We start from the raw sequence: 15743 nt of genomic DNA, 5'->3' as shown, positions 1-15743 counted from the left end.
TAAGTTTGTACAAACATTAGCTATCGAGAATGTCACCGAAGCTCAAGGTAATATTCAAAATGGAACAACCTATTTCCAAAATAGAACCGAATAGATAGAAACTAGTGACCTCTAACTAGGAAGTAATCTTCGTTTTATAAATTTTTACCCAAGTAAAATCTAGACTCTTAATTAGTAGCTAGTGCTTAGCGTAGCGAACCACTTGTGGTAATAAAGTGGTTAGTTTCTTTAGCACCTCTAGTCTTGCAGTAATGGAGCGGTTGCTCTAGGTCAGTAAACTCTTGGTCCAAGACCTGGCAAGCGAGAGCTCGATCTCAGGTACTACTCGATAATAATGTAGGATAGACCAGTGTACAACTAGCTTAATTCTCAACCACTTAGTGGTTTAGGAGTATGATTTGTTATTATTTAGCATCACTCATTAATTCAACAGCCCTACATCTGCTTTGCCTCTACTTACAAAAGAGTAGCTTATTGCGTTGACTTAGCTAGTCTCCCAGAGGTAGTTACTCCAAGGGGTTGCAAGGCTCTGCTTAATCAAGTATTAGAATTAATGGTAATAGGCAATACTAACATACTAAACGCAAGCTTTTGAAAACCTAAGGTCAAAGTAGGTCTTTTTTCACTTAGTTGCAAAGGAAGCTAAAGAAGTCAGCACCTAAAAAACCGGTGTCAGCCCGCTTCCATAAAGGCACAAAACCAAAGTATTTTATGACGATTGCCAGTGTCTTTGGAAGATGTACTATAGAACCTACGACAGGATTAAAGCCATCCCATATATTTTCTCAAGTTCCTTTGCTCTTTCCGGAGCTCCTGGTGCAATAAGCCAAGTTTAAGTCTTGGCTAATTAACGTGAATTTAAATCCTTGTCTGGTTGCAACAGTATTGCTAGCGCACTAAATTAGGATGGTCTCCGGCTGTTCGGAATAGTGTGGTTAGCATATGGTTCTAGGTAACAATACTCTAAACTTCGATAATTAATCTGTTTCCTAGGTAATTACACCATTTAATAACTAAGCTCCTGTATAAGAGCACTAATTATGAAAAATTTTTTAATGGCATTTTTGCTAAAAAAAACCTTTGTAGTTATTTGCGAAACAAATAGCAAAGGCTGAATGCGAGAACGGTCTCTGGGTTAGGTCTTCAAGAAGCACATCTTTTTTTGTCTCGTGCTTCAGACAGCTTCAAAACACCCCTCATTGCATGTCCGCCCTGATTCCAACGCTAGACAAAGAAAGGCATCATAATCAAGGTTTTCTAGTGCAAATTCCATAAATAAGCCCGAGTACTGAATGTGATACGAGCTATATCTCGCCTAAAAATAGTTAGACATCATTAAAGTCTGGCTGCATCCTGCATTGTAGATATTTTCCATCTAAATATGGAACTCAATTGCAAACTCCAGGTCGCAGTCCGCGGAAACCGCTAGGAGTATCATGTGCACTGGACGCCCAATTTCCTATAGGCACAATTTTTATGTGCTCTTTACTATAACAGCCTAGAGAAGCAGATTACACTCTGCTAAATAATGTACATCATTTAAACCAAAGCACCGGGAATAGCCAGTGGTCAAATATCCCAAAATCAGAGAGAGACCTCCCAGTACGAGGTCAACTTGCACAGTTGAAGCCTTAGAGATTAACTCCAAACTCACGAACAAAAACCAGCCAAGATCGCTGTTACCAAAGCCTAAAGAAGAATGCGGATACACGCCCCTACTAAAGTGATATAAAGTAAGATTTGCAGATACAGTCGTTGAAACACGTATCTCTTATACTGATTATTGAGGGTCTTAGACTGCAAGATGACTTATTGGAGGCCATAAGTACTATTTGCCAAAATTGTTCATCATTGAGTGAATAGGGTCGAACTAACTTCTCCAATAAAGAGATTTTAGCAGTTAAACTACTACACCGAATAAAAGAATATATACTTACTATGAAATTACCCTCTTGAATTAGTATTGTTACAAAGTACTATGTTAGAGTGGTTATGTTAAAAAAAGTAAGCATAAGTTTAATTAACCAGAAATACTAACTAACCTCAGCAACATCATAATACAAAACCCTAAGCTAGCACTAATTCTAATGTACTCACTTCATTTAAAGTCAAGCAAGGAAAGGAGGGCCATAGGCAATTAATACTAATACTAGAATACCATTAATATGGGAACTGAAGCCTGAGAGCGGAACTTTTAAAGCCGAGATGTAGATGGTATTTCAGATAGGCGACACGAATAGCGTTAGCCCTGGATCCCTCACGAGCCTTTAAACTATACTTGAGACCTTAAAAAATTCGAGTTAGTAGAGCACAAACCTAGCTTTGGTCGTCAACTATTTACTGGTCCTGTAGTATTTGTATAACTTAGTCTCTGACTCCACAAAGCCAAAAGAATCTGCTAATCAGAGAAACCACAAAGAACTAAAAGCAGGCAATACTTCTGGTAAGTCAACAATAGACTCAGGAGGTGATACTGCATCTGCGTGAGGCTTGAAAAAGCCCTTCTTCTAGAGCCATGTATGACCAGGTCTCAGTTTAACTAAAACCCATAACTGTACACGCGCATTATAAAGTTAAGATAGAACCTTACGAAGACACTACTGTATGCTACGGGTTTATTATTATAAAAGCTTATCTTTCAACCTATCATTAAGCAACTTTTGCGAAGGGATGTAATCGAAATTAGTGTCAATCTAGTGGGGAAGTCTGTACAACCACGGCCAATACTAGGTATTACACAGTATTCCTGATTGTCAGTGAATAGCAGTCAGAGCGAAATTGCTAAGCAGGATGCTACTACTGCGCCACATCAGTCGGTTTCTGTTCTATTCAACTTCCCCCTAAGGGTCTTTTTTACATTTTCCTTCCCAGTACTTTAACTTGTTAGTTCTGCACAACGCTAAAAATTAGAGCAGCCCTTATTAACTTGCATACTAAATTTTAAAAAGTTATGGGTTACCAGCTATTTCCTACACGTTTTTTAATAGGTGCACTTACTCCACTGATTATCTAAAACCACTCTTTGGCTGTTTACGTTTATCTCACCTTTTTCACCCCCATGAACTACAAGGAGTTACTCTTAAGGTTGCTTATTAAAACCAGTCAATTTTTTACGGGATTAATACATTATATATATAAATATATCTTACGTGAAGCTTCTCAATTTCACTTTTTTTTTTACATGCAAACCAAGGTTTCCATCCATCTTGAATATTATATACGTGTTTCTGTTGTAACCTTTTAAGTAGCTACAAATTCTCTTATTAATTCTTTTTTTTTTTGTATTATATGTATTATTTCATTTGAGTTTTGAGGGTTAGCATTTTACTTTCAATTTAAAATTTTTTAACAACTAAACTTTTTTTAAGTGCAGTTTTAAGCTTTACAAAAGATAGATCTTTATGCTCTTACGTTAATTTATAGTTTTGTTGCTAACGTTCAATTTTTTTTAATGAAGTCTGTCTCCTTCTGAATTTGCCTGCGCAGCTAAAACTTTTTTGGAACTGTGATTAATTTTTTCCAGTACACATTCAAACTACTTTTTTAAAAATCAAAAACTTCTATGTTAGAAGACATATTTCTTATACTATATTTTCCTCTCATCTAGCAAAGAATTGAGTTATTTATGTCCTTCTGGAATTTATGTGTTGCCTTCTAAAAACGGTGCCATCTTGATTACCTACTTTTTAAAACGTCAAACGGTATTCATATGCTGGTCTTCAACTAGAATGGCGTGGAGTTATATTTGTTGATGAAGGTTTATATAAAGGTTCCGCCTTCAAATTCGTTCTTAATCTTTCCGAAAGGTATTATTTTTTTATAAATTTTTAATAACTTTGTATATTTTTGTAACTAGACATCCACTGGAATTTCCCGAGATTCTCTTCCTTACACATATTCATCACCCGCTGGTTTTCTAACTATTACAAAAATTAAAATAAAAAACATTTAAACTCTTTATAGATCCAGAAGAACGGAAAACTTTTTCCTCAAGCTCACTTATTTATAAAAAATTCTGTTGGAAGTATTTATAAACTTTACAGAATTCTCACAGAATTAAAGAATATATTTACTGTAAGAGAAGAATTATTTATAGAACTGTGTCGGATGAATAATGAATTTTTGGAAGAGTTAAGTATCTTTGTGTATATTGCGTTTAATAAATCATTCGTTAATCCTTAACTTAGATTTATTAATAAAAAAATTCTGTTTTATGAGAAAGTAAAACGCTGCGTTCAAGAAAGTTTGGATAAATTGGTATCCTATTTAAATTTTAAAGAGCGTTCAGTGTCGAAATTTAGCGTGATTTTTCAGTAATCTTACTAGTAAAAAATAGTTTTTAACTTTTTCCTTTTTTTTTCATAATAATTACTTGTGAAATGCTTACCTCTGATAACGAAATTATAGTTAACTTATATAATATAATAAATTTACAAAAATTGCTTCAAACTTATATTTAATGCTTTGGAAAATTATATTTTATTTTAAATAGTATGACTACGATGAACAAAATTCCATCAATATCAAACCGTTTAATCCATACATTCACGGATCCTCAGAACTACAGTTACGCTTTACTTCTGAATAATCTTATTACTTTCTTTTAAATGGAAGTAAAAATAAAACAGTTTTGTTAACAGGAAAAGTTTCCTTATTTAATAAAAAAAATCAAACTCTTCGTATGTACAAGCCACCATAGTTTTTATATTTAAATTTTAATAACTCTCAAAAAAGTTTTTAACGTTTCTAAATGATACTCAATATACTGTTGTAATACTATAAACTCTTATTTGCTATTTAAAGAAGACTATTCTAAGACGCTTTCGCTAAATCTGGAGCTAAATTCCCCTCCTGCGATAGTTTTTATATTAACATCTCTCGTTTTAGAAGTGAATACAATTGAACTAATAATTTTAATATTACGTACATCCCCGCACTTGTACTCACTTGGTTAGTTGAGCAATAAAACTATAATAATTTGACTAATAATTTTCTATAGCTTTATACTTCTATAAACAAAAACTCGTATAAGTGAAATAAAATAGTAGCAACAGTCATAAGCACAAGCCAGCCAGGTGAAATGGTACCTTCGAACCGTTAACTCCCAACTTTCTTATACCCTCTCTTTTGGCGGAAAAGTTTAAAAATGAAAATATAAAATATGCATAGGGAATTGGACTAATAAGTTGAGATGCTTTTATTATAAATAGGAGAAAAAGGACCCCCTTAAATATTGTGCTTTAAAAAAATAAATTAACCATTAAATTCTAACTTAAAACAGTTAAAAATATTGTTGATATATTTAATAAGATTTTTATGAAGATATGGACTAATATCAAGATAAATTAGAACTTTCTCTTTTTTCCGTAGGGATATAATTTCGAGTTTTCTAGATTTTCAGTATCTGCTTTGGATAGTAAAGGCCATTACTTCTATGGTAAATGACGATGCTTGAAAAAGCCAATTAAATGATTGAAGAGCAGCACTAAGAATGAACGACGGAATGACAGCAGGGTATGTAGAGTACAAAATTTCAGGACTTTTTTTTAGGTACAATAGGGCATGGGCTCTAACATGGGACCTAACTTTTGTTATATTTTTAACTACTCCAAAATAATTAGTTCCCCCACCACACCAAAGAAGTGGGCGCACAGGAAATCATTTTCTAAGATATTTAGTTCTGACAAAAAGTGGACACTCTTAAGATCACTTATTGCTAAGGTATCAAATCCATGAATGCAATAAAGATCTCTAGGCTAATATCAGGGGGATGACGACTAAAGGCGCTTCTTCATGTCCGATCTGAGTAAGTTCGGAAGGATGTCGAGCCAGGTGTGGCTTTTCACGTATACTGTTCTCTACCCTTTTTAAATCGCGTTATGAATATGTGAGTATTCTTGGTAGAAAGTTTGAAGCATTCAAACTTTTTGGCTAGAACGAGCACCAGGAATAGCCTTTCACTAAGAATAAGCACACCGCAACTCCAAAGATAGGGGCCCCCCACCAAGTTGGGAGTGATTAATCCAGAAGCTCGAAACTCTCTTGTATTCTTAGGGCCTATAAGCAGTTCAGGACACTTTGATCAGTAGAATACGCTACTTCAAAGGTTCAAGCTTGGACCCTTCTCTTCCTCGGATACCTTCTTTTACTTCCAAAATCCTCCTTGCTAGGGCCCTCTTTATTCTGAAAATCTTATGAATTTGTCCACAGAAAAATGTCACAATATATATAAATGAAGCCATTATACTGGGTGAGTGGTCAAATACGCAACATCAAAAACTCGAAAAGAGAGTTGCGTCGGTGGGGACGAAACGACCTTGAGTATGCGCGTCAAGACTCTGAGCTACGACGACAACACTCCCTGCTTTATGTAATTAACCTGTTACAATAGCCCCATAACCTTTTATTAAGGTTGAGATTTACAAAAGAGGATGCTCTGAATTGGGTGTGATTATGCAATTTAAGGATACACAAGCCATCATCGTAAACTTTACCCAAGCAAAAAGCGTTCTGACCTTGATAGCGTCATTAACCCATTGCAAAAGCATATGCTATTAGCAACTATTAAAATCTTTGTTGTCTTGTAAATTCGGTCTCGACCCTTGGCACCTTTTTTAATGCGTGAAAGAGTACGATCATCGTGATGCTACCGAAGTAATCGCGACCAGCGTTCCTGCCGAAAAATATCTGCCCATTGGATTCTTACAAGTAGTTGACATTATAGCTGAGTTTGCTCCATTGCGACTCTTAGTAACGGTCATAACTACTTGAGCTGCCTTGCTTTAGTTCCACTATAAACTTCGGCTTAACCATACAACGACTCAATTCTTTTTGTGTTTGTCAAAGTAAATGTCGCGCCTTTAAGTCCAAGAAGATCATTAAAACCATAACCACGGAGGCTACCATGTACTAAGCTCTCCCTTTAGAGAATCCGGAGATGCAAAATGCGCTTGACGGAAATATTTGCGATTACACCCAGATAGGGCTCGAGTATTCGATGTTAACTCGTTCGAACACCAGGAAAAGTCATTTCTATATAAATAAATAAATAAATTTAAGACATATACAAACCTGAAAAATGCGGTGAAGAGCAATACACTTTTAATTACTAAGAAACGCATCCCTTTTTTGGCGTGAGTATTCCGTAGTGTACTCAAGCGAAAAACTTAGGAGAGTCATCATAGACAACTGGTAGCACACCTGGATTACTTAGGGCGAAAGTCCAGGCAGCAATTAAGGCGCTTTTACCCTTTACTATGTGGCAAGAGAAAGCTTTCTCTGTAAAACAAACGGCAATTGCATGTCCTACAGTCCAGCCCATAATAACATGCGCGTCAGATGCTTGAAGCTACGCTTCACTGCAATAGCATCGGCGCCTCAAGTGCTACAGAACAAATTGCTGCGCTTAATGACAAACGTTCCTTAGTTTGTGCGAAAATGAGACTCTTCACCGGGACCGTCAGCTGGATCCTTAGACGTCGTCTTCCAGCGTAAATGTTAATGTCCTCTACGACAGGCTAGCAGGGCACACTAATCACCTGTTAGTGAGTGAACTAATTTACGCGCCAAGGAACGGGGCACGTTATCGCCAGCGCCAGTTTTTGTTTGTTAACCCCAAGAAATTAATGACACCTCGATTGAAACTACTTCGTAATAAGGCTACGATCACTCCTGATTGGAAGCTCGAGTATTCGAAGTTTTTTGACTCGATCGAGCAAAAGAAAAGTCATTTATAAATAAATAAATATACCCAGCCCTACTAAAGCGGTATTGATCTGTCTATTTTTTAAATCTTTATATTATCACATTCTGTCTAAATAATATTTAGAAATTTAAATATTTTTTTATTAAAAAGTTTATTTAAAATAAGTTCAATTTCAAAGTAAGTAGTACTTAAACTTTTAAGTTAATTTTCTGTTTCTGGACAGGGCTAGAAGCAATCTGTCATTTAAAGTCTTAAAGTTATAGTTCATTGCTGCTTTTTAGACTTTGATTTATTTTTATTATAGAAGTAAAAAGAAAGATTTCATTATTTGTATATTGATCGATATTAGTTATAGGAATAATATTTTACTTTAACATAATGCTTAAGCCACTGAGACGGTTGAAACCAACCAGAATGTCTGTACAAGTGTAACAGAACAGCAAGACTATAAACCGATAGTTATTGCACGGTATAATATAATAATTAAAGGTGTGAGCGTCATCAACTTCATAATACTTAAAAATAATATTGATTTACAAAGAATATATAGAGTTTTACTGCAGTGTTTGTAATTTTTTAAAAAACGATAGATTAAAAGTTTAACCTGCTTCTAAAACAATGGCTGTGGTGACCATTAACGATGTGATAGTTTTAAACAACCCTGCTCTCTTTACTTCTCCTTATAAATTTGAAATATTTTTTGAGGCTTCTAGTGAACTTTCTGAAGGTTTATTGTCTCTCGAATTTTACAACTCAACTACATCTTATTTTTAAATTATATCCTTTTAATTATAAGATCTTGAATGGAAAATAATATACGTGGGATCCCCATACAGCGAAAAATACGATCAAGTTTTAGATTGCATTTTAGTGGGTCCTGTTCCTGTTGGTCTAAATACTTTTATATTTGAGGTTACTATTACAACTTATTTATTTACTTATTTATAATATATTTAACATAAAAGGATATTCTGTAGATATATACTTTTTTTTATAACAAAGGCTAAAGCACCTGATCCTAAGTTGATTCCTAATGAATATATTGTTGGAGTGACAGTTGTATTATTGATCTGCTCGTATAAAGGTTTTACTATTTCTCCTTTAAATTTTACTTATAGATCAAGAGTTCTTACGGAAAGCATATTTAATTATCCTTTATTCGAGAATAAACAACTCAAATATTATAAAAAAAAATATGTTTACCAATTATATAAGATTTTCTATAAATATCAATAGTTTCACCTTTCCTAACCCTAAATTTGTAAAAAGTAGAAATTAAGTTAAGTAACTTTAACTTTTAAGTTAATTATTTAGTATAATAATTTTTAATTAAAATGGTTCCGCGTTCAAAAAAGTTAAGACGTTATTAAATTACTAATTAATTTTACATTTAATATTTTAAATACTTTTTTTAAATTTTTTTTTAAATTAACATTAAATATTCTTGCGATTAATAATATAAATAATTTAAAAACTCGAACAAAAGTTTATAAAATGTTTTTACTGCAAAGTTAATTTGAATACAGCAGAACGACGACTTAAATTTATTTATCATACAAATAATTACAATAACAAAGTTTATAGAAAAGTTTTTAATTTTATACAAAATGGATTCAAATTCAGTGTAAAAAAACTTTAATTTTTTTTTATTTAAAAGAATTCAAGCTTTTGTTTTGTAGTTTGAATTATTTTTAATTTCTATTTTACAATTTGCTTTCTAGCTTTTCTTTTTTTAGTATAAAGATATGCTACAATATATTTATTATTAAAGAATCAATATTTACAAAAATTTATTAATTTTAATTTTACACGCAAAGCTTGCGAATTTTAATTATTTTTTAAAGACTACTGAAAAAAATTGGTATTTTGAAAAAAAAGATTTTAAAGTTTTTTAAAGTTTTGTGGTTTCAGCAAGATCTCTTGTATAATAAAATTTCCAGTACAAATATAGTCTACGTTAATTAGAATTATTTTTAAAAAAATAAATGATGAGAATAAGTAATTTACTTAAAGACTCAATTTAGATATTAGTAAAAAAGCTTAGAAATCTCAATACAGTTAATATTGATAAAAAGTAGTAAAGTTAAGAATTTTTTTAAATGTATTTTATTCGTAATTTTGTAATCATTTTAAAATAAAGTTAATCGCAAATTGTAAAAAGATTTAAAGGATTCTAAAATCTCTTATAAAAAGTGTCATAAAATGAACATTTTTATATAAAGATGGCATCCACGTTGCGCTGATAATAGATTTGTATACACCTTTATTGCTCGCTCTCTTACGAAATAGTGGAAGTTCAAAGCAAGCTGGGCTATTTTTTTGCCTCTAATTTTTATAAAGTTTTAATTGTTAGAAATTTTAAGATTTTGTAAGGAATCCAGCTTTAATTAATTATAACACCTCATATTAACAGTTGTAGTTTTACTAGAAAATAATTTAGCTTCGCTGGCCTTAAATTTTAATCTATTTGCAAAAGATTAGAAATTAAAAAGATTTATAAGACTTCCATCATATATATAGAAAATAAATTTCCGCATAACAAAAGTTTTAACTTTAATAGAAATTTTCCTGGCCTAAAAATATAATCTATTTACGGTTGACCATCGTAAATATCTCTTTTCAAGTGTAGCAAGGTTTTAAAAAGATTTCTAAGGCACCTATCATTTGGTCTACAATAAACGAACTTTTTTTTAAATTTAATTCTGCTTCGCTGGTCTTGAGTTTAAATTTATTTACGAATGGCCATCTTAAAAATTTCCTTTTAAAGTATTAAGTGATCAGAATTTAAAAAGATTTCTCAGGCACTTAGCCTTTGTTCTATGAAGTAATTTTTTTGAAATTTGATTTAATTTCGCTGGCCTTCAGATTAAAATCTAAGTAGAAATGGTTTGAAAATTTCTGTAAGTATAATATGTTCAAAAATAGATAAGATTTACAAGGCATCCAGCTTTTGTTTGTGAACTTAGCTATGCTGGCCTTAATTTTAGGTCAACTTACGGTTAATCGTCTTAAAGGTTTTATAGAGAATTATGGGATTAGCGATTAAAGGGATTTAAAAGGCATCCGGCTTTTATTCAGATTTAATATCTACCTAAGTTTTAACCTTTTTATAACTCTTACAAAATATTAATTTATTAGAAATTAAAGGGATTTATAAGGCATCCAGCCCTTATTTAACTTCAACATAGGCTTTGTAAAAGTTTTAATTTTTTATAAAATATTCTAGTTTTGTTGGCCTTAAATTTTAGTATACAGTAAAAAGTAATGTTTCCGATTAAAAAATACTTCATTTCATACTTTATTTATAAACAGCGGAAAGAAAATCTATAAATAAAAGTCGATATAGAATGTATAATTTCTTAATTTCTAAATGATACTTGTTTAAAATTATTTAATTAATTCCTTTGACGTTAAACTATTTATATTTATTATATTAAAAAATAATTTATATAAATTTAAATTTTTTTTAAATTTTTATTAATTTACAGTATTACTTATTACTATTATTGTTTGTAAATTTACAGTTTAACTTTCATTTATAAATATTATATATCCTTTTATGCATACTCTGAGCTTAGAAATTTTTTTACCTTTTTTTTAAAAAAAATAATTAAATTATTTAATGTCAGGTCAAACTTTCGTTCGAGTTGGTTATTATGTGAATCACTCGTACAGCGAAAATCCAGAATTTGCAGAAAATCCTCCATCCGTTCCCGATTACGAAAAAGTGTTTACTTTAAATTAAGCTTATTTTAATATTTAAAGATGGTGTACTTTTACTCATTATTAATATTTTTTTCGAGATTTACAAAATATTTTTAATTTAATTTAAATTTGTATACAAATTATTAATTATTTTAATTTTTTTTTTTTACAAAAATTAACTAATAAAATTTGCTTATATAATTTTGCTTTTTTGGCGTAGAAGAATTAAAGGGAATATATTTTGGTTGTGAACAAAATTTAAATTAGCTTTTAGAAATAAGTTTGATTTTTATTTTAATAAAAATTCTTTTTAAAAAAATAAATTTTTACTCACTAAATTCGAGCTATCGTAGATTTTAAATAAAATTTAGATTTATAAAATCTTTCATTATAATTGTTTTTATATTTTATTGAATCATTACAAATTTAACTAAAATAGTTGCATACTAAATTAGTAGTTTTACCATCAATAATCAACAAAAATTATTCTTAATTCAATATTGTATAGTATTAACTTCTAAAAGCTTTTTAATGCCATAAAAAAGTTTATAATTTTTAAGTATAAACTTTTTTTGTAATTTAATTTTTGTTAAATTGTAGTTTTTTTTATGTCAAAAGATTTTATTGCATCTTTTTGATTCCGTTAATGGAATAATTATTTTAATTCAATTTTTTTGATTTTTTTAAAATTTTTTTTTTGCAAAAGTAAAAATAAATATAAAAGTCCATTCTACTAAATTTTGAGTGTAAATTTAATTAAAATTTACGTTTACTAAATTTATACTTCGTCAACTTTTAAATTGTTCTATTTTGAAGGTAGTGTTAATATTATATTTCGGTATTATTCTAATAAGAAATTTCTAAATTTTTTTATAAGCTATTTTATCTTTTTATAAAATATTTATATAAATTATATTAATTACATAACTTTTTTTAATTTCAATTAAAATTATAATTAATCTCTAAGTTCTGTATGTATTTTTACTTAATTATTTAATTATAACCCTCAATATGATTATAATTTTCAAATTTATCTATAAATCTACAACTTCATCCCAGTTTTTCTTTCATTGAAAGTAACTAAATCTAATTTCTCTACATAATTCTAATTGACTATTCCATTATAAATCTATTGATTAGATTTTAATACTTTATTTTAAATTTCTTTATGTTATATATCTTTATATAATATTATAATTTTCAAAACTTATTTTTAGATTTTATTAATTTTTTTTAAATTATTGAATTCTCTTTTTATAAATTTAAATTAGATTCACCGAAACATACAAGCTGATATTCCGTTTGTTACTAAATTTCCTATTGAATGGGACGATTGATTATCTATAACTAAAAATTAATACAATTTTACTAAATTTCCAAACTTTTAAGAAACATAATTATTAAATAAAATAAAGATTAGAAAATCTTTCAGTTTTTTTTATTTTGAAATTTATTTATATTACTGAAGTTTACTTTAAATTTTTTTTAATTAATAGATAATTATTAATTAGTATTAAAAAATAAATTTATTCTACAAAAATAAAAAATCAAATTTTTAATAATGTAAATTAACTTAGAGATTTTAGATTGTAATTACGATTATATTTTTAAAAAAAGTTAAATTCGTCTAGATTAATAAAATTAAAAAATCTCAAGGATTTGTCGAACTGAAAAATTTATTTTTTAATTTTTTTATAAAACTTTTAACTTTTAAAAAGAAGTTTTAAAAGTTTAAAAGTTTATTTTATAAAAGTTATCAGTTTTTTTAATTTATACAATAATTTTTTTTAAATTTTTTTTAAAAATTTATGAAGCTTTATTAAATTGTTTAGTAAAATTATTGTAATAAAGCCTTAATTAATAAAGCTTTATAAAAAGTGCTAAACATTGAATTAATGGAAAGTCTAAACTAATTTATATGTATTTCATGGAATCTATAATAGAAAATTTTTATTAAGTTTAAGAAAAAAATTATAAAAATTAATTTTGATTAGAGAAATAACGAGATTTTTTTTATACAAATAATCTTCGATATATATACATATATAATTTATTAATAGAAACTGAATAAAGTTTTTTATAAAAAAAGGATTGATTTTTGAGATTGAAGCATTATTGTTGCAAAAAATTTAGACAAAAAAAGAAATTATAATAAAGTTTGGAAAAGTTGAAAATTTTTTAGTTTAATTTTGATATTAAACGAGATTACTATTGCAATAAAAAGAAAATTTTACAAGGTTAACTAAAAATATAAGATTTTATTTATAAAATAAACGAGATCTCAATTGCAAATATTATATAAAAATTTTGATCTTTTTATTTTATTTAAAATTTACATAAAAAAATTCAGCTTAATATCAATATACTTCATTTTAAACAGTTAATTTAAATCTAGATGAAAAAGGAAATCTTACCTTTTCAGAGAAGTTAATTTTTAAAATAAAAACATTGATAACATTTTAGATTAGGTAATTTTTAATAGCAAAAGTTTAAAATTTAAATAAAACTAAATTAAATTTTCATATCGCCTTAAAGAATTTTCTATTGCAAATTTTTATATTTAGAGTTTTTTTAAATAATTAAAAAAAAAATTACTTCGCCTCTTTTCTGTTTTGTTTTTACTAAAATTGTTTTTAAAAACAATTTTAGTAAATTAATAATTTATGTTAATTAATACATTTAAAAGTCGCTACTCAACTAAAAAGTTCGTAAATTTAAGTAATAGTTTATTTGAAAATGATTAGATGTGCTGAAATTTCTGATCCAATTCTCGTCATCATAGGTGCTTTATAAAAAGTTTTTAATCACTTTTATAAATAAAATATAACTTTTAGTATTTTAGAATTTAAAATTTATTAAATTTATAGTTAATTATAAAAATCATAGAATCAAAATGAAACAGAAATTGTAATATAAAATTATAAATCATTTGTCAATATTAAGAAATGTAATAAAAGAATTGTAAACAAATTATATAAAAATAATAAAACTAAATTGGATCAGAAATTATTAATATAAAATTATAAATTTTTTTTATAATTAATAACTTTTATAAGTAAATATAAATTTTATTAGTTTTAGTATTTTTAAAATCTATTAACAAAACAAACATAATTTTATCATTTTTAGTATAAAGAAAGTTATTAAAAAATTATAATATACAAAATGATAACTAAAATGATTTAAAAACTTTTAGTTTAACAATACAATAATTTTTTTATGAAATTTATATTTACTGAAGAGCTACTCAGTTTTTAGTATTTACGAATGATGATATTGTCAATAATAACTAATAAGAAAAAATAATTGCATAAATTTAATAAACATTTTGAAAAGTTATAAAATATAAACAAAAATAATTTGTTCAATCTCGCTTTGTTAATGAATAATAAAAAACTAATAATAGTGTTATAAAAAATTTATTCATGATTGCAAAATTTACTTAAGCAACTTGAAGAAAATTGTAATTAAATTGGACTTATAAAAATAAATTATTTAAAAAAAATTGTAACTAAACAAAACTTCCTGGTTACCTACTTATGAAAAATTGATCAATTGATTTAATTTTTTTAATAACTAATAAAAACTGAGAATAATTTAGATTTGAATTCATAATTTAAATACTTAGCACTTTTTAACTAAAACCCGCGAATAACCATCTTTGCTTAACCGAATTCTTTTTCGTTATCCAACTAATTAAAATTATATTAGGTTATTTTCAGAAAAAAGTTCTCCTCTTATTTTAAAAAAAGACTTAATAAATATATATAAAATTTTAACTATTCGTCAATCTCTTAAATAAACTTTAAAATTATGGACTATAAAAATTGAAATTGCTTGAATTTGTATTTTATTTAATAATTTAAATTCCTAAGAATAACTTTTTTTTACGTAGTTAATACTTAAGGAAAATTCTAATTAAATAAAAAAATTCTTAATAATAATTAAAAATAGTTTACTTTTTTATATTTTTATGCATTTTTAAATAAATAAAATTGAACCTAAAAAAAATCATTTAAATTATTTGTTTTATTTCTAGTGCATATCTTTTACTGAATTTAAAATTGCTTGTATAATTTTTAAATTTAATTTCTTATAGCAAATTTCGTAAACGAATAAAATATCAGAATAATAATTTATGATTCAACAGCATTAATTTAATCAACTCAATTACTTTCAGGCTCAAATCTAAAAAATTAAATTACAAGCGCTACTGTTTAAAAATTATTCAAATAGAATAATGTATTACTATATAAAAATTAAAATTACAAATAAATTTTTTTTCTAATAAGGAAATTTCCAATACATTAATTAAAGGTCAACCATTTAAATC

The 15743-nt window shown here is 27.6% G+C and overlaps 1 long non-coding RNA gene across 1 annotated transcript; it reads left to right on the top strand.

Annotated features, from left to right (window-relative positions):
• The first annotated feature begins 3734 nt into the window (after positions 1–3734).
• On the top strand, positions 3735–3999 carry LOC135141101 (uncharacterized). Its single transcript, XR_010282312.1, has 3 exons — positions 3735–3806; positions 3857–3911; positions 3964–3999. It is a non-coding gene; the product is annotated as an uncharacterized LOC135141101 (long non-coding RNA).
• Positions 4000–15743: the final 11744 nt, after the last annotated feature.

Source organism: Zophobas morio, unplaced genomic scaffold (genome assembly GCF_036711695.1).
Source record: "Zophobas morio isolate AGI-343-1 ecotype UQ-CSIRO unplaced genomic scaffold, CSIRO_AGI_Zmor_V1 ptg000042l, whole genome shotgun sequence".
In the NCBI taxonomy this organism is placed as follows: Eukaryota; Metazoa; Arthropoda; class Insecta; order Coleoptera; family Tenebrionidae; genus Zophobas; species Zophobas morio.
The sequence above is the reverse complement of the archived record's forward strand: the minus strand, read 5'-3'. Positions and strand labels throughout refer to the sequence as shown.